Below are 20,685 nucleotides of genomic sequence, written 5' to 3' on the forward strand. Positions count from 1 at the left end.
CATGCAGGGTTGTAGTCTAGAATAGGCCTAGACTAATACGGGTTTAGAGGGCTGATGGTTGCTGATATGCTGGTGATATTCTGTTTTCCTTACTGTCAACAAGTCTCATAAAGGAACAACACCAAACAATATATGTCTCCTTCAAACAAGTATTGTGTTATTATCCATAGCTTTGCGCGAGTGTCTAGTTGTTACCCTCTTTTAAATGAAAGTATACCATGTGTCTGGGAGCCATTCAAAAACCTCCCACAGTATTCATAGAATATATTGATGTTGTAGAAAATATAGAATAAAACCAGCTTTGTATGTTTAAAAAAAAGAAGACATTTTATACCTTAAGAATTCAGGGTGCGCATGCTTGATTTTATTCCAGCCAGTGTTGAAAAGTCCCATAAATGTCATTAATGAGAACTCTATAACTTGTTAAAGTTGATGTTTTAGTTTGACAGCATCATTAGAGTAAAGGTCAAAGATTCTCTTTAGCATTGACCATGGATGTGATTAGTGAATTTGAGAGGAACCTTCAGGTGGATTGCAATGGTTCTTTTATTTTAAAGTTTGACATTTTGTGCATTTAAAAAAAAAAAAAGAATCTACTGCAGCCATCTAAATAAGTGAATGACGGTGGATTAAACAGACTTAGCCTTCATCTAAAACGGAAAAAAAAGAATAGGGTTGAAGCATATCAATATGGGCTCACATAACTATCATCAGGTCCCAAGACCAGATCTAGTTTCCCCTACCAGAACAAATTGAGTCCAATTTAATTCATTTTTGGTAAATAATGGAAAATATCAAATGCAGATGTGTCAAAAAATATTACAGAGGATCTGGACCAGTTGTGTACCAAAAAAAAAACCACGACATTAGCAATAATAATAAATTGAAGATGTTCAGTTCCTATACACAAAAACAACGTGAACTTGTTTCATTGTTCCATTGTCTCCTAAAAAAACTATTGTTTTGTTCCAAACTTAAATCAGATCAAATATCCACATAATAATGTGACTGTTATAAAGTGTTTATACATATACCTACTGTTTATGGATGTTTATTATCATTATTATTATTTATTCTAGTTAAAACTAGAATTCAATTTACTGGATTTGTGTTTATCTGTGCCTCGTCCATGTGTTTGTGTCTGTCTCCAGGACCCCGTCTCCAGCCCTGTTTATTGGTGTTTGGATGCATTGTTATTAATTTGGAACATTTTTAGCAGGCGATATTATTTCATAGTGAAGACTGTCAGAGAAGCTGCAACATTGTGATGCTTTTGGCTCAGCTGGGAATATATGGAAGTTGAAAAGGGAGCGCTGATTCTCATTCAGCTTCATCCTATAGGCAATGTTCCCCCAGAACAGACACAGACACGGCTTTAATTATTCAGACCTCTGCGAGGCAGCAGAAAGAGACTCAGGCAGCGTTTTTTTTTTTCTTTCTTTTTCTGGGGTTTGGCAGTCAATCTGGTGTTTACCTTCCACATAACAGCTCAACTTCTCAGTCAGAGTCTCACCTTTCTGAAATCATTACTTTTTCTCTCACAACCGTCAGCCGATCTCATTTTTCAGCCCAGACATTTGACAACTCATTCTTTGCAGAAGTCGGCCGCTAAACAAGTTTCCCCGAGCTTTGTTGCACTTATCAACATTTTAGGATATTACATTTTTGTGTGTGTGTGTGTGTGTGTGTGTGTGTGTGTGTGTGTGTGTGTGTGTGTTCTGGTAATCATCACGCGATGGGGACCGTTGACTGTTTACACAGTCACGTCATGGGGACCGGTTGCGCTTTGGGGACCAAAATCCCGGTCCCCATGAGGATAACCCTTTTAAATGACTACTAGAGCTACTCTGAAGGTGCCCGTGAAGTTTTAAGCATTGGCCCATACGACATGTTTTTTGGTGAGTGTGAGTGTGTGAGCATTGCTCATTGGTGGCCCTACTGTTTCTAGTTAGTACTGCACCCACTGCTTCACACACACACATCTTCCAAATATGGTTGGGTGCCACCCACTTCCTTGTCCCCATTAGGAATGATTCAAGCAGCGAGGACATTTTCAGCATCAAGAGGTAGCTATCAACAGTAAAAGAAGATTATTTGCTGGAGAAACTAGCTAAGAAGATAAGAACATGTGCAGAGGAGCAAAAGTAAAGCATAAGGTAAGCACAGTTGTATCTTAAATAATTATAAGCAGTGTTGAATCCTCAAATTGCATGTATTACTTGTACCTAGCTAGCATGATTAATAGCTCTGATTAGCTACAAAGGCTAAGTGTAAGACCTCAAATGTTTTACTGCATTTCTATTACTACTTGCATGCATGATGCATATGTGTAGGAGTTTATGTAAACTGAAGGAGACAATCAAGTCAAGCATTTCTGAGTTTTGAGTCTCATTTTGTTATGATGAACTTAAGATCAATATAAGCCCTGTTATGCTATATTTAGTATGTTTAAGTTAATTAATAGAGAACATTATAGAGCACAGGTTCTGACTATATTCAGACAATTCAAATTACAGCTGTTCTCATTTTACACAGTACCATTATACAGAATAATTTAAGTCTGACTGTAGCTTCCGCTGAGGGGCTTTAAATTTTAAACAACAGAGGAAGTGTAACCTGGCTGCTCTGGATAACCTCTATTTGGAAGCTGGTTATGAACCGGCCCTTTTAACTTATTTTCTTATTTAACATGGGCAGGTTCATGTGGAAGAGGCAGAGCAGGTTATTAAAGAAACATGGTCAGAGGCATAAATCTGGAATTAAATGATAGAAGATTAAATCTAAAACCTGCAGTTAAGTTAAATTAGCTACAATCACAAATGACAAGTCACTAATATGATAAAATGTCTAGAATAGAAAAGTAGAGCAGTAGGTTATTAACGTCAGGCAAATAAACAGGTAAAAGCTGAGAAATTTTACTGTGAATATTACTTTTTTTGCAGATAGAAAGTTAAAGTGTTTGTACAGCTAAAGCAGGGGAGAGAGAAGTTCTTGTGTGATGAGGTCAATGTAATTGAAAGGTGTATTTGTATTCATAAGGCGGTGGTCTAGTGTTAGAAACTTGGACTGTGGGCAGAGAAGGTCTCTGGTTCGTCTCTGGTTCGACTCCACAGAGAGACAACCAAAGACGAACCTGGATTGATTTGTCCAAAAATCCAAGAGTCTCCCTGCCCTGTCTAGTGCCCCTGAGCAAGGCACCTTACTCCCCCAACATCTGCTCCCCGAGCACCGTACATGGTCGCTCACTGCTCTGTGTGTCCTGCACCAGATGGGTCAAAAGCAGAGATTAAATTTCCCTTCCTTCATGAGTGTGCCTTTGCATGTCTGTGCATGTGTTTGAGACAAATAAATGCATCTTAATCTTAATCTTAATAATATTGAATAGTCTATGGATAATTCTTTCATGGTTTTCATTTAACCCACTTCTGTTCTGTGTTGCCCTGGTAGATAAGAGAAAAGGTCTCAACACTACCAGTTATTATGTGGGAATAACACCACATTTGTTGAATTTAAATGAAGTTAAATAGTGATGCATCTATTTCCCGTATAAAATCACAACAGAAAATAGCTGCTGCTTTGTTTTCCTTCTTACTTTACTCTCTTTAAGTTGCTTTTAAACATGCACTGCAATCTGGATGATACCAAGAGACTATCCAGATAGGGGCAGTTTGTAAAAACGCAAACGCTCCAGATAATCCAGAGTTTCTTCTGTCACCCCCCCAGTAAAAACTCTGCAGATTGTCCGAATAAGCCATTGAGAAAATACAGTAGGAGATTATCCGGAGGATTCAGAGCCGGCGAGTAGGCAAATTCATAGTGTTTTTAACAGCTCACACACGTGAGACTGGGATAATAAAAATATCTCAGCATGAAAAATCTCCCTGTTGACTCTTTGTTGATAATGAGGACATATTCAAATGCTTGTAACATTGGTGTAAATGCAAAACTAAATACAATTACATTCTTTTGCCATCATCTTTGATGTGCTGTAAAAAAAAATACTATGCTCTCTGATACTGAATTTATCATCATGTCAGGCCTCTGGCTTGCTCTACCCAGGCGCCTCCTCCTGTCTGAATTCTCCTGCTGTGTTCTTTATATGTGAAAGCCAAACTCCTTCATAATTATTCAGACATAATCATCTCTCATTTAAGGTGTTTTCAGGCATGACCTGCAGGTAAAATCTAAAGAATTGGCTTTAGATTTGACCCGGTTTAGCTTTCACACATGCACAAGACAGATATACGGTGCATATATGTTTGTAGATGTGTATAGTTTATGCAACAACGCACAGGAGTATGCATCATCCTGTAGGCAGGAACGTTACTCATGACAGAGAGTGAAGGAGAATGTTTCTGTAGTTGAATTTTGCAAGAAAAACAATCCTCATGAGGTTTTAGGCAACAACAACAATTTGTAGTACCACAAAATCTTACTAAGCAAACAAATCAAACAATTATTTTAAAGTAAACTCATTTGTTTTAATCTTTTCCTTCAGAAATGCCACCACGGATCAGCAATTCAACATGATACACATCTGCAAATTAGAGGTCCAGTATATTTATGCAGCAAAAGGTAAGGTGGTATCTGCTGTAAATAATCAATAAATAATTATCATTTAAAATCAAAAGAAAAGCTCCAGAGTACATTTAATAGGGACTAGAATGCTGCAGTGGTCAGTTTTGGTTTGTTTTGTAGTATATATTAGCATAAACTCATTGTCAAGGAATAGAATTAATGGATCCTCCTGTTTTATTGAAAATGTTTTTATTGTTTGCAGGATGTGGTATATTTGCAAAGGGTACAATTTGCAAAGGAGACTTTGTTATATATAGGGGGGAGGTCTAGAGGCGGTGGTCTATCGGCAGAAACTTGGACTATGGCAGAGAAGGTCTCTGGTTCGTCTCTGGTTCGTCTTTGGTTCGTCTCCACGGAGAAACAACAAAAGATGAACCTGGATTGATCTGTCCAAAAATCCAAGAGTTTCCCTACCCTGTCTAGTGCCCCTGAGCAAGGCACCTTACTCCCCCAACATCTGCTCCCCGAGCACCGTACATGGTCGCTCACTGCTCTGTGTATCCTGCACCAGATGGGTCAAAAGCAGAGATTAAATTTCCCTACCTGCATGAGTGTGCCTTTGCATGTCTGTGCATGTGTTTGGGACTAATAAATGCATCTTAATCTGCATCTGCATTTTAAGGATATAATAAGTGATGCAGAATCCCAGAGAAGGAGAAAACTTTACCACCCCTGATGTGCTGCATTCATGTTTGCCTTCAAGTGAACTTAAGAATTCCTAAACTACACTCCATATACTATTTTAAGTTATACTAAGTGGGGCTCTGGTTTTATTGTGATATATTGTGACATTTGTATTTTTTCTTTTTCATTTTCAATTTCTTTCTCAATGATGAACACAGACGTCCTTACTCCAAAATGAAAAAAATTGGTGTTAATGGAGAACCCCACCTTTGTTTATTTGCCCTGGATGACATCAAAGAAGGAGAAGAAATCGCCTATAACTATAGAGGTGAAGACTGCCCATGGCAAACACAGGTATGTAGCACAGAACACAGCAAATACAATGAGTCAAGTATCACAACAAATAGTAGAATGAGAAATATGTGGACCTAATTTGGCTGTATTAATATTGTTATAACCATGTACACGTTACATATACAAAAAATACCAGGATTGCCTATCACAACCTGCTTTAAGCTGCTATGTATGAGCGACCACTTAGTGTAGTGAAAATAACAGGAACATGAAATAACAAACAGGAATCTAATTTACAAAAGTTTTAAGAAGCTATTGAAGGTCAGTTTAGATCATTATAGATATTATGTTACTGAACTGAATGATCCTCTATTAACACTGCATCCTAGCAGGGTTGTCTACAAACCTCTGCAAGCAGCCTGAAGCTCTGATTTTGATTTATATGTGAAATAGTGCAGAGTGTCCAAACTTTTCAACTTCCATTGGATGAATGGAAAAGTCATTGATTCACCTGCATTAGCATAGATGATATTAGGATATTATAGGTTTGTCACTTTAGTGAATGCAAACAATAGCATTGGTTCATTAGAGATCTCAATAATGTTTTTACAATGACATACCCAGCAAAACCTTTTGTCGCTTGTGTTTACATCAAAGACTACTGATGTCGTTGCAGGTTTTTGCGATGACCACTGGTTATGTAACAGCTCTTGGAGGGCTGTCCCAATTAGATGGGGAAGATTTCAACCTCTGTTTCAAGGGGAACGAATACCCTCGAAAACAAGGGGTAGTGTTAGGGTAATGGGTTTGGGCATAATTAAAAAGCATTGAAATGCTATCACTTTATATGTTAAAGAATCAGGGTCATTTGCCAAATGTATCCAGTCCTGCTTATGACATGGATGTAATCTCAAAACTTTATCTGAATAGAAATATTAGAATATAATATATAGAGTAAAGATATAAAGTAAATCTTGGGAACGTTTTACTTTTGTTTACAGACGACCAGCATCACTGTTAACACCATGGAGGAGGATGATTCAGATCCTGTCCACTCAGAGAGTCTGATGGCTTGTGCCTTTGGGCCAAAGACACCACCTGAAGAGGTAAATTCATGTCCATCACTGTTTTATCATTATATGATCACTCTTTGTTCCGAGTTTGTGTAGAAACTGTGTGTGAACAATTAGGTAAAACTTGTACACACAAGGAAATGCAATGTTTTGTGTAAAATGTCCCCACAAAGCATGTGTTAAGTTGTGTGAACGAGAAAGAGCTTCGCTGGTCAGAAGAAGAAACTGTTTCAGAAAAATTTGATAAAACTGGTCCCCACAATGAACTATAATGTAGTGTGCAAAATGTCCCCACAAAGCATGTGTTAAGTTGTGTGAATGAGAAATAACTTTACCGTACAGAAGTTATGCAAATTGGTAAACAATGACATTTCAAGTATGGCATCTTGAAGGTTAGTGGTAGAGGTATATTCATGGTCGATTTCAAACTTCACAGTATTTTCTTTCTTGATAAATTCTCACTCTACATTTTGGAGTCACGTGGTCCCCACAACACACCTTCTGACAGTGTGCAAGTAGTAACTGTTTTTAAAAAGTTAGATAAAACTGGTCCCCACAATGAACTATAATGTTGTGTGTAAAATGTCCCCACAAAGCATGTGTTAAGTTGTGTGAACGAGAAAGAGCTTCGCTGGTTAGAAGAAGAAACTGTTTTTGAAAAGTTAGATAAAACTGGTCCCCACAATGAACTATAATGTTGTGTGTAAAATGTCCCCACAAAGCATGTGTTAAGTTGTGTGAATGAGAAATAGCTTTACTGGTCAGAAGTTATGTAAATTGGTTATACAATGACATTTCAAGTATGGCATCTTGAAGGTTAGTGGTAGAGGTATATTCATGGTCGATTTCAAACTTCACAGTATTTTCTTTCTTGATAAATTATCACACTACATTTTGTATTCACGTGGTCCCCACAACACACCTTCTGACAGTGTGCAAGTAGTAACTGTTTTTGAAAAGTTAGATAAAACTGGTCCCCACAATGAACTATAATGTTGTGTGTAAAATGTCCCCACAAAGCATGTGTTAAGTTGTGTGAACGAGAAAGAGCTTCGCTGGTTAGAAGAAGAAACTGTTTTTGAAAAGTTAGATAAAACTGGTCCCCACAATGAACTATGATGTTGTGTGTAAAATGTCCCCACAAAGCATGTGTTAATTTGTGTGAATGAGAAATAGCTTAACTGGTCAGAAGTTATGTAAATTGGTTATACAATGACATTTCAAGTATGGCATCTTGAAGGTTAGTGGTAGAGGTATATTCATGGTCGATTTCAAACTTCACAGTATTTTCTTTCTTGATAAATTATCACACTACATTTTGTATTCACGTGGTCCCCACAACACACCTTCTGACAGTGTGCAAGTAGTAACTGTTTTTGAAAAGTTAGATAAAACTGGTCCCCACAATGAACTATAATGTTGTGTGTAAAATGTCCCCATAAAGCATGTGTTAAGTTGTGTGAATGAGAAAGAGCTTCGCTGGTTAGAAGAAGAAACTGTTTTTGAAAAGTTAGATAAAACTGGTCCCCACAATGAACTATAATGTTGTGTGTAAAATGTCCCCACAAAGCATGTGTTAAGTTGTGTGAATGAGAAATAGCTTTACTGGTCAGAAGTTATGTAAATTGGTTATACAATGACATTTCAAGTATGGCATCTTGAAGGTTAGTGGTAGAGGTATATTCATGGTCGATTTCAAACTTCACAGTATTTTTTTTCTTGATAAATTATCACACTACATTTTGTATTCACGTGGTCCCCACAACACACCTTCTGACAGTGTGCAAGTAGTAACTGTTTTTGAAAAGTTAGATAAAACTGGTCCCCACAATGAACTATAATGTTGTGTGTAAAATGTCCCCACAAAGCATGTGTTAAGTTGTGTGAACGAGAAAGAGCTTCGCTGGTTAGAAGAATAAACTGTTTTTGAAAAGTTAGATAAAACTGGTCCCCACAATGAACTATGATGTTGTGTGTAAAATGTCCCCACAAAGCATGTGTTAATTTGTGTGAATGAGAAATAGCTTAACTGGTCAGAAGTTATGTAAATTGGTTATACAATGACATTTCAAGTATGGCATCTTGAAGGTTAGTGGTAGAGGTATATTCATGGTCGATTTCAAACTTCACAGTATTTTCTTTCTTGATAAATTATCACACTACATTTTGTATTCACGTGGTCCCCACAACACACCTTCTGACAGTGTGCAAGTAGTAACTGTTTTTGAAAAGTTAGATAAAACTGGTCCCCACAATGAACTATAATGTTGTGTGTAAAATGTCCCCACAAAGCATGTGTTAAGTTGTGTGAATGAGAAAGAGCTTCGCTGGTTAGAAGAAGAAACTGTTTTTGAAAAGTTAGATAAAACTGGTCCCCACAATGAACTATAATGTTGTGTGTAAAATGTCCCCACAAAGCATGTGTTAAGTTGTGTGAATGAGAAATAGCTTTACTGGTCAGTAGTTATGTAAATTGGTTATACAATGACATTTCAAGTATAGCATCTTGAAGGTTAGTGGTAGAGGTATATTCATGGTCGATTTCAAACTTCACAGTATTTTCTTTCTTGATAAATTATTACACTACATTTTGTATTCACGTGGTCCCCACAACACACCTTCTGACAGTGTGCAAGTAGTAACTGTTTTTGAAAAGTTAGATAAAACTGGTCCCCACAATGAACTATAATGTTGTGTGTAAAATGTCCCCACAAAGCATGTGTTAAGTTGTGTGAATGAGAAATAGCTTTACTGGTCAGAAGTTATGTAAATTGGTTATACAATGACATTTCAAGTATGGCATCTTGAAGGTTAGAGGTAGAGGTATACTCATGGTCGATTTCAAACTTCACAGTATTTTCTTTCTTGATAACTTATCACACTACATTTTGTATTCACGTGGTCCCCACAACACACCTTCTGACAGTGTGCAAGTAGTAACTGGTTTTGAAAAGTTAGATAAAACTGGTCCCCACAATGAACTATAATGTTGTGTGTAAAATGTCCCCACAAAGCATGTGTTAAGTTGTGTGAATGAGAAATAGCTTTACTGGTCAGAAGTTATGTAAATTGGTTATACAATGACATTTCAAGTATGGCATCTTGAAGGTTAGTGGTAGAGGTATATTCATGGTCGATTTCAAACTTCACAGTATTTTCTTTCTTGATAAATTATCACACTACATTTTGTATTCACGTGGTCCCCACAACACACCTTCTGACAGTGTTCAAGTAGTAACTGTTTTTGAAAAGTTAGATAAAACTGGTCTCCACAATGAACTATAATGTTGTGTGTAAAATGTCCCCACAAAGCATGTGTTAAGTTGTGTGAACGAGAAAGAGCTTCGCTGGTTAGAAGAAGAAACTGTTTTTGAAAAGTTAGATAAAACTGGTCCCCACAATGAACTATAATGTTGTGTGTAAAATGTCCCCACAAAGCATGTGTTAAGTTGTGTGAATGAGAAATAGCTTTACTGGTCAGAAGTTATGTAAATTGGTTATACAATGTCATTTCAAGTATGGCATCTTGAAGGTTAGTGGTAGAGGTATATTCATGGTCGATTTCAAACTTCACAGTATTTTCTTTCTTGATAAATTATCACACTACATTTTGTATTCACGTGGTCCCCACAACACACCTTCTGACAGTGTGCAAGTAGTAACTGTTTTTGAAAAGTTAGATAAAACTGGTCCCCACAATGAACTATAATGTTGTGTGTAAAATGTCCCCACAAAGCATGTGTTAAGTTGTGTGAATGAGAAATAGCTTTACTGGTCAGAAGTTATGTAAATTGGTTATACAATGACATTTCAAGTATGGCATCTTGAAGGTTAGTGGTAGAGGTATATTCATGGTCGATTTCAAACTTCACAGTATTTTCTTTCTTGATAAATTATCACACTACATTTTGTATTCACGTGGTCCCCACAACACACCTTCTGACAGTGTGCAAGTAGTAACTGTTTTTGAAAAGTTAGATAAAACTGGTCCCCACAATGAACTATAATGTTGTGTGTAAAATGTCCCCACAAAGCATGTGTTAAGTTGTGTGAATGAGAAATAGCTTTACTGGTCAGAAGTTATGTAAATTGGTATACAATGACATTTCAAGTATGGCATCTTGAAGGTTAGTGGTAGAGGTATATTCATGGTCGATTTCAAACTTCACAGTATTTTTTTTCTTGATAAACTATCACTCTACATTTTGTATTCACGTGGTCCCCACAACACACCTTCTGACAGTGTGCAAGTAGTAACTGTTTTTGAAAAGTTAGATAAAACTGGTCCCCACGATGAACTCTAATGTTGTGTCTAAAATGTGTGAAACATGTTTTTTCTAGATTGTGAATTCAGAATTAGTTTAGCAGAGCAGACACAACTTTGATCTCAAAAATTCTTATATGCACTTTTACTAAATTATTTATTGCATATGTGCCTTTATTTTCAGATTATAGACTTCAAAAAATGAAACTGAGACTTTTGTACCAAAATTAAGACGGCCTACAATAACTTTCAGTTGCACTTCAATTTTTCAAGTTGCTGCAATTCGATATAGTCTTTTTTTTTTCAGAACAGTCAAAATATTCTGCTTATTATAATATAAACTGCTAAAATAATCAAATTATGACACAAAACTTGCAAAACAGCACAAAGAATAATTTCTCATCTACCTGTTACAGCTCTACATAATTATAATCTCTTCATTAATTTTTTTAGATGAAAGACACAGATCTGGAAGATTCTGAACTATTTGATTCGTCATGAGAGAGTGCAGATGATCACGTACCAGATACCATCTCCGAAAGTGACAGTGACAGTGATGCTTCAGTTCAACTAAACTTTAAGAACACTTTTCTGCCTCTTAATGATCCTGATAGCTCAATGGGCCCCACTGTCTGCGATTATACAACACCAGACAACATGATTTTGGAACATTACACCTGAAGCCCCAAGAGCAGTAGAAGAACCCCAGTCAAGTCAGACTATAAAGGACATCGTTAGATAGCAGTCATACAAAAAAGGCCAGATCAGAGACTGTTGTCAGTGTTGCCAACTTAACATGTTGCCACCAATACTTTGTCATTTCAGACCTTTGCCGCATAACTGTTGCTGCCCCCATTTAATGTAGTTTTATCTGTATATTCATGCCTGCAATAATCAGATAAAGGGTTGTTTGGCTGATTCTAGAGTCTATTAGGTGCTTAAAGTAGGACTCATAACAGTTACAGTTTTAATAGTATAAACATACAAACAACAACTAGTCCCTATACCAAACACCTGTCCTACGTCCTCACAATTCCATAGTTAGTTAGACTAATGAGTGAATCAGTACATTGTATTTATTTATCCAACAGATCCAACATTTTATAAATACAGTTTTTTCTTCATGACAATTTTGAGAAATTTATGTCAGTGAATGTGAGTCCATGTCATTGATCAGAATGAACAGTTTATTTGTTATTATAACACAGCATGTTCAGCTTATAAGAAAATGGCATCAAAATCCTCTTTCCCACTGACAATTTCAGTCAGAATGCACATATCAGTGTTTTCTTGGCAGACTAATTGTATATTTTAGTTTTCTTATACTGTAGAAGTTAGTTTATACTTTATAGAACTTGTAACTTTGGATTATAACTCTTACACACTTTGGAGTCCTTGTATTTACAAATGTGTTTTTCCGACCACTTAAAGGTACAACTGCCCAAAAGAAGAAAACACCCTGGAAGGAGACAGACGTGAAGGCAGTGGAAAGGCACATGAATCGATTCATCACATCTTGTATTGCTCCAGCAAAGTTTGACTGTGAGAAGTGTTTAAGGGCTGATCCAGAAGCTCTTAAGGACCGGAGCTGGCAGAATGTGAAATTCTACATATATAACCGCATTACAGCCAACAAGAGGAAATTAAGTAAATAATGGGAAGATTACCACCAGTAAGCGGTTGCTATGTGGTTGTCTGAAATTAAAAATATCTTACAAATTTGACTGAATAAGAATTATTCTTTGTAGGGATATAGATAGCCCGTCACTGTTTGATAAGTTTATATTCACTTCAACCACATTACACTAGTAGTCCTATCAAATTCTGCTTCATTGTAAGGCGTAGTTCATGAACAGCAAGATTTTCTGTACAAAGTGATGCTTTGCATCCCTATCACCATTTACAGGTATCATGTTATATCTCTACATTTTCTATCAACAACTTTTGTTCTTTTTTGCTAGACTTTATTAGTTTTAAACAAACAGCTCTAACAAATGTAATAATGGAAGGACTTACGGTATCAGTAATAATGTATATAAAAATGCTTTTTGAAGCATGGTCCCCATTAGTCTTATAACAAGTTGTGTGAGTCATGCAAATGATATGTAAATGAGGTCCCCATCAGCCATACCTACCCGTTTTTTCTAAGGTCCCCATTTTGCACAGTCAAAACACTACTTCATGAATTTAGATATTTTAAGGTGTGTATGTACTAACTGATTTTTTCTTAGTGTCCCTGATTTTTTTCATACTTCCACAACCTCTAGAAAGGGTGGTCCCCACAGGTTATGATAAAAAGTGCACGCCCCGCAAACCATGGAAACCAGTATGTGTGTGTGTGTGTGTGTGTGTGTGTGTGTGTGTGTGTGTGTGTGTGTGTGTGTGTGTGTGTGTGTGTGTGTGTGTGTGTGTGTGTGTGTGTGTGTGTGTGTGTGTTTTCACGACATCTTAAACTGCTCTATAAACAAACAAGGATCCTCTGTTGGAAAAAACCAGGAAGCTGAGACATTGAAGAATGCTGACTGGAAGCGACTGCCTGTTTACATGTTGGTGACCCGCGGGTCGAGCGATGAGGGTGACAGCCCACAGAGTCAGACGTCGCCCTGAAGCCACCCCACAGAGCAGTCTGTTAATCTGTTGCGTAAAGCGAATGAGCTAAATGCATGAAATGTGCCAAGTTATCAATTTGTCAGCAGGTCTGAGATTAATACGATCCCTTTATTAGTAAATCTCTCTTTACGAGCAAACTAAATTCAGCTCCGTGAGAGGCAGCGCCAGAGCTGAGCATGTGTCATTCTCTGCTCTGGACTCTTCATGTTACCCAATGATATAGCTGTGAAAATGCAATTAAATGCTCCAGCACACAAAACTAATAACATATCTTAATAATGTGCAAATAAGATGCTTGTGATAGTAAGTATGTTAAAGGGACAATTCACCTCAAATTGTAAAGTTAGGAACATTGCGAATCTCTTGTTATCAGGCAGGCAGAATTTAGCTTTTGGGACATTTTGTCAAATCTACTTTAGGTGGAACTACTTTCTGATAATGAAAGATGTTGACACCATATTTGTATACACCTTTTCTGTAATTTTATGTATATTAAATTTGTCCTAGCGTTGAATATAATGGAGAAAAAAAATGAAAATATTCACTTTCATTGTATTGGGCCTTAGGTGCATATGAATATACCAAAACATTTCGATGAAAATAGGTTATTTGTTTTCCTAATCTTGGTGAACCAGCTTTTAATATATTTAAATAAGCTTGCGGTGTGAATAAACATCAGCTAACCATGCTGCTGCCTTCGTTAGGACCGTATTCTCCATATATGAGGGAGCAGCACATAAGCAGATTAAGGTGTGAGTGCCTGAGCCCTCCCAGCCCCGCCACCACAGGGTGACAGATCACAAGCAGAGAGTAGTCGCTCAGTGAAATTACAGACCTGAGGGGTAGTTGATGAGAAATGTCACTGTCGACCAAAATGGAACTCTAATATATTCCGTCTCAGGTTTGTTGGACACATATTAATGTCTCTGCGAGAGTGCCACTAATTGAGGTAGTCAGTCTGGTGCAGCAGATGAGGCGTGGGACAAATAACAGTGTGACCTGCAGAACAAAAGAGCTGCATTGAGGATGTACATATTTAGCAGCGCTGTGAAGCACTCGGAGCACACAGTGTTCTCAGGTTGAGCAAAAAAGACCACATTGTAGCACCGGGATGCTCCTGATTAGTCATCTACTCTCCTTAAACTGGATTTTTTTATTTCCAACAATGAGCATTTCTAGCAAGGAAGTCTGGTAATAATCGGAAAAATTCAGAAGCCAGGGGGTGAAGATGCTATATTTAGTGATCGGCCTTACAGATCAGTAAAAATGCATCAGCTGCAAAGCGAACCCAAAAGATAGAATTTTCCGTCACTATGCAACTATACTATGCAACTATAGCTGTGGTTTATATTCCCCAGGAACTATAAAAGTCTTTTGCATTTCAACCACAGGGGCCAAGTTCTGGGGAAATCTTTTAAGTTTAGCAATCTGGCAGTGTGATGATATGAGCCCGTCATGTGAATTTTCATTCAAATGGGAAGGTGTCAACACAAGTTGTTTGTCTAATTGACAGTGGAATTTAGTTAATTTCTTTGTCAGATTCATTTTTTCATGTATATTTAATATACATGAACATCACCATATTGTGATATCACTGACTGTGGGGAATAATTGTAATGATTTGATCTTGAAAATATTCCGTTGTGTCTGGAAACAGTTGTTTGAGAAAAATGTATTAAAGACTTAAAGTCCACTTACAAGCTTCTTTTGGTGCTTTCAGCTCCATTGACTGGTCTACAGGGTTTTCTCAGTGTTTGTCACACACATGATAAAGCTCTCATGTAAAACTGAGATAAAACTCCAACTGTTCTTTACCAAGTCATAGTGACCCTGCTGAAACAGCCAATGAAGCAAATACGTGATCATTGGGAAAATGAATTGCTATGGATTTTTGATCTTATATTAATCATTCAAGTAAATTGTCAAACAAAATTCCAAACACCCACAAGGTTACGCTGCTCAGTTGAATGTTGAAAATGTAGAAACCAACAGTGTCCGTCCTTCCTCCCCCCTCCGACACGTTGAAAAAGAAAAAAGCCCCACTCTAGCGTCCATGTTCAAAGATGCCGTGTGTGTTTTCATGTGTCGAGCGGTCAGTGAACGCAGCTGGCTTTATGAACGGAATGCAGCAGCTCTCCGTTTTCAGCCCATGGGTGAATGTAAGGCCTCAATAAACACCCAAATACTTTCTTTCCTGCTCCCTCTTTATCTACTCAGTCGCTTGCCCTCCGTCTCCTCTCTTGTGCACATTCATGCAGACGCACAGCCACATACCGCACTCACCCTGTCAGCGTGCACCTGTGACTCCCACAGCTTCTCTTGATATGGAACACATGCTGGGGAATCTCGCGGCCCCGGCTGCAAATGGCTCCGGCACTTTGCAATAGGGCCATTCGAGTGTTTCATTTCCTGCCCAAGAAGTTAAAAGGACTTCCAAGGGTAGTAAAAAGTTGAGCGAGGCTGCATTCCGTAGGTGCCCGACAGCAACTAATTCCCCCTACTGGTCAAAACACACACACACACACACACACACACAGAGCAATCCCAAGTCAATAGCTAACCTTTGATGGCTGTTTCCTGCAGGCAGTGGTGTTTTGTCTGGTGGTGTAGATGTATTGTTCGTAGCCCAGACTGTGTTAGCGTGTTAGTGAGAGGGGGCACGTGTCTCTTATCACACACAGGAAAGCATCAACATCAACTGCATATTGGTCATGGCGTCTGAGCATCGGAGCTCTTACATCACCATTCCTCAAAGTTTTGGTCTTTTTTAAAAGTATAGTTATGGGTATCTGTGTGATGGTATCCGAGCGGCCTTCATCACAGATCATTTTGCTATTTTCAGCAATTGACCTTTTGACTTGGTTCAGTGTAACTTATGGGTTAGGGTTAGGTTGGTTTCACAGTGAGTCCTCGACTGAAATCAACCCTCAGTCACCTTCTGAGTTTGACATTAAATAGCCCTTAACGTTTAATAATCAGCTTTTGAAGTTATGATTATTCATTTCTATGAAGTGATATAGGGTCTGTTTGACCTCACAAAGCACTTTACAGTAAAGTTTTGCCTTTCATCCATTCAGACACAAATTCATGCAGCAATTTGGGTCAAGTGTCTAACCTGAGGACACTTGGTCACACAGAATGAGAGAGACTGGGATCAGACGTTTGTTGAGATTTGATTGATTAATTGAAGCACCTACCTTCTGGTTAGTGGACGACCCACTCTACCTCCTGGGCCACAGCCAACCCATTACATTACTACTACAGCAGACAGTGATGTTATGAGAGCAGCTGCTACTGGAACCTGTGTAAAATAAACAGGTGGCCCTGGAGTTAAGTGGTTATGAGGCCATTTCATTTAAACAACCTATACTTTCTTACAGTTGTTCGACTGTGAAGAGGCTTTGTAGGTATTGAGAATATCAACCCTCAGACTTAATATCGTTTAACCAGATTAAGTTTATTTCTTTAGGTTTAAGCAACCTTTCCTGATAAATCCCCATATAGGATCACTTTATTTTTCTTACATTTGTCAATAGGACACAATTACCACAGCAAATAAACACTAATGTTGCTCTGTGTCTGTTTAACGTGCAACTAGGGAGCGTGTTCGCTTTAACCGTTCTTCAACTTAATTAGGTGATGCTATGTTGTCTCGCAGGTGTTGAGTTGTCAGTTTGTTCAGCTGGCCGCACGTGGCCCTGAAAAATCAATTACTTCATTTAAAGAGCTTCTCCGAGTTTCGAACCTGGGGTCCTGCATTGCTGTGCTATGAGGACGTGCAGTCACTCTTCAGGACAGACCCTCGCGAAAGATCTCAAGCAGATGCCCCTGAATTTCAGCTCCCATCGGGCATATTGCTCATTCCATTTGCTTATTAATCAAATTAGCACAATCTGTTTTACACAGAGGACTTAGACTGTGAAATAATTGAAATTGGGCGGGTGCCCACATAGTCCTGTTGGCAACTCAGCCTCCTTAATGACCAGTACAGCATTGGTCCTTTGGCCCGATGGATCCTCTGAAGCAACATGTGTAATTGAGAATAGGATTGTTTTAGCTGATTCTGTGTTGATGGCAACTGTAAACGTTATCAGTCTAATGAAATGAACCAGAGGACATAGTGCTTTAGAAGAATGAGCTTGTTGAATCTGTGTGTGCGGTTGGCTCCCCCTACGGTGAGAAACGTACATGTAATTAATCATGCGATCCGTGAAAAGCTGCTCCTACACTATGCCGTGAGAAGGGGATAGGTCGCATGATAAATGTTTCTTATTTTTTACAAACAGGGAAGAACCTCTGCTCTCCGAAGGTGTGTTAAAAGCATTATTTTCGAGTTATGTTTGTAGAAAGGGAAGGAAATGTGCAGCGCTGAAACGTTTTCTCATTCATTCCCAGCACTTTGACTGAGCACGACCTGGACTTTGTTTGCCGGAGAGCCTGCTCTATCAAAGCGTTTTTTTTTTTCCTCTCGGGTTGCGGACGTCTATGAAACGGTTCGTTGCTGCGGAATTGGCAGAGATTTGCGTCCATGAACGTTACTCAGTGGAGCTTTGTGAGATGAGAGAATCGCGAGGGGAGATTGACAGCTCGGCTTTTTTCACTCTTTCATTGTCTCATCAACACACTGTCTCCTGCAGTGAGGAAAACTAATTATGTCTCCGACCCCCTGCCTCACCCCTCACCCTCCCCTCCCCTTTTAGTCAGATCATCATCAGACTTGGAAATCATAATGAGTTTGTGGCCGACCACTTTGGCTTTGGAGAAAGGGAGGGGGGGGAGAAACTCTGAAAGTCCATTTGCCTCCACTCAAACAGGCCGCTGGCAATTACGGACCACCTTTTGACCCCCCCGAAAGCTGTGGCCTCAAATTCTTTCAGGCCCTGACCAGGACCTGGTTTTGTCTTGCACACCTGCCAGCTCCCTCAGCTGTACTTCCACTGCTTTTAACCAGTGCTGTGCCAAAACCTTTTCGTTATCAAAGCAGAGTTGAGTGTGTGTCAGCCATCTGGTGGGCTACTTTTAATTATTTGGTATGAAACAACCGTAGAAAAAGATGATGGCAGCCGAGGATCTGAGAGGACGTTGGTGTTAGACGCAGAGCAGATGGTGCTTCACATCTGGGCTTGAGGGAGTCAGCGAGGGCGAGCGGGAGGCTGTGACAAGGCGGCGTGGCCGCGTCTCTCAGTCCCTTTGTACTGGATGATCTCCTTCACACGTCCGTCCTCTCCGCTCATTCTGCCTCAGCCTCAGACAGCTGGGACAAAGAGCTGCTTTGCAAGTGTCCAGATCGGAATGAGGCCCGTCGGGTCCTGCTGGGAGAATATGAATGCTCATTTAACCTACAGCGATTCAGGGTTTGTTGACAGTGTGAGGGTAGAACGTATACATACACAAAGATGTAACCTTGAGAGAAACACCTGACCTGAAGGAGGATGTGGAGGAAAAAACATGGTTTATTTCCTTATTGTATTTTGGTGAAAAAATTGCATCCTTGGATGTTTTTTCAGGGTCTCTTATTTGCGTTGTTATTTCGTTATTATATGAAGGATTCCTTCCTGATGCCTTGACATCTTCTTTGATTGGTTTATTCCTGTATGATAGAAAGATAAAACTTGACCTGAAACTTTTCTTTTTAGGAAATAAGGATTTGCGACCTTATTTTGTTCAGAAAATCTGGTGAAACATACTTCTTCATCTCTGTATCAAATAATTGAGCACAAGCTTCACTCGTCCAGGAATTACCCTGTCCTCTGCCGATGCTCTTTCTTCACCAAAGAGAAAAAGGAACAGCAGAATTGTGGTGCAACCAAACTCTACCAATATTTAACTGTGATCCCGAATTGACGTATGTGAATTTTTCATGCCATTGCATCTCTTTTTCATTATACATTTTTTTGCAGAGTTGTTCATGGTGGGTTTGTGTATCTCTCAACGCTACACTCCCTGGAACTAAGCAGCGGCTGTGTACTGCGTGTGGAGAAGCACAGAGGCCGTGGAGAGCTATTCTTCTTTGTTCAAATATATTCTCCGAAGAAAGATTACATCTAAATGAAAGCTGGAAGAGCTTGTATCCTTAGAGACCAAGTTAATTAAATTTGTAAATTTCTCCCAAATCATCTCCCTATCACACTGGTGACTCGCCATCGAACGCTGCCAAAAAGTGTGTCACAATGCGTTAAGACCAGTGTACTTTGGCAGCAGACGTCACCTCCAGTGAAGAGAGATAATCACTTATTAATGTCAAGACGTTATTTGATTTTGTCTGCCATGCAAAATAAAATGACATCTAGCTCGCAGGATCCGGTGACTTAATGCACTGACTGGGTGTATTTCAGCCGTACGGGCTTGTTAATCGGACAAATTACGGGTAACATCCGGTGCTTTTCTGGCTTTAAATCGCAGCTGATAACACAAGGTGGATTCAGGCTGGAGGTCCAAAGTGTGGCAGCTGCTGGAGACAAGCACAAGCTGTAGAGTCTCTGGCCCCGACACAGTGGAAGCCAAGCAGGGCGTGCTGCGGGAGGGAAAGACTCCTCCCACGCAATGCCAACACGCTTTTTGTTATTTTGTCACCTCCAGCCAACCCAATGCCATGCCTGGCATTTGCATTAGAATAAGTCGCTGCTCTCCAATTAACTGGTGACAAAGTGGATTGGAGATACGCTAAGTAAACACACCGGATGTCTGACACAAGGCAAAAGCCGCTGTCTGTCATTGTTCCTGGGGTAATTGGGAAGCGGTTTTGGGAGACGGAGCTCGGCACCCTGAAAAGCAAATGCTTGCATGCCCCCCCCCCCCCCAAGTCCCACTACGTCTTAAGCCCCCTTCGCCTCCTATCAGACAAAAATCACCAATTACAGTAATGGCAAATCCTGTAAGCCAATACACAAAGGCTGAAGATGATGTGACACCTTGCCGGGTCTTAATCAAGACGTCTGGCTTCATCTCTCAATTTGGAGGCTCTCCGTCCCTCGACTTGGTTTTTACATAACTTTTAAGTTTAGCCAAGTTTCTCATGCTGCTGTTACACACTTTGGGGACCGAGTTCGGGCCGCTTCACCCATTCATTCCTGTATGGCTGTAGTGTACATACTCTACATAATATGGAAATTATGAATTGGATTATGAATCTGATTAAATGACATCAGCAGGGAACAGCACTGAACGGCTGGTAGATGACTTCTGCTAGGCCCGATATACTGACAAGCCCAAGTAACTTGTGTGTTTGTGTGCGTGTGTGTG

At 39.2% G+C, this 20,685-nt stretch overlaps 1 protein-coding gene and 1 long non-coding RNA gene across 3 annotated transcripts in view; both read left to right on the plus strand.

The window, feature by feature from the left end:
* epha7 (eph receptor A7) overlaps positions 1-20,685 on the plus strand; it is a 94,754-nt gene that overhangs the window by 36,676 nt on the left and 37,393 nt on the right. The window lies entirely within an intron of this gene.
* LOC133973393 (uncharacterized) lies at positions 1,681-4,883 on the plus strand. Its single transcript, XR_009924571.1, has 3 exons — positions 1,681-2,156; positions 4,499-4,575; positions 4,781-4,883. It is a non-coding gene; the product is annotated as an uncharacterized LOC133973393 (long non-coding RNA).

The sequence above is a fragment of the Platichthys flesus genome, chromosome 18, assembly GCF_949316205.1.
Source record: "Platichthys flesus chromosome 18, fPlaFle2.1, whole genome shotgun sequence".
NCBI lineage: Eukaryota > Metazoa > Chordata > Actinopteri > Pleuronectiformes > Pleuronectidae > Platichthys > Platichthys flesus.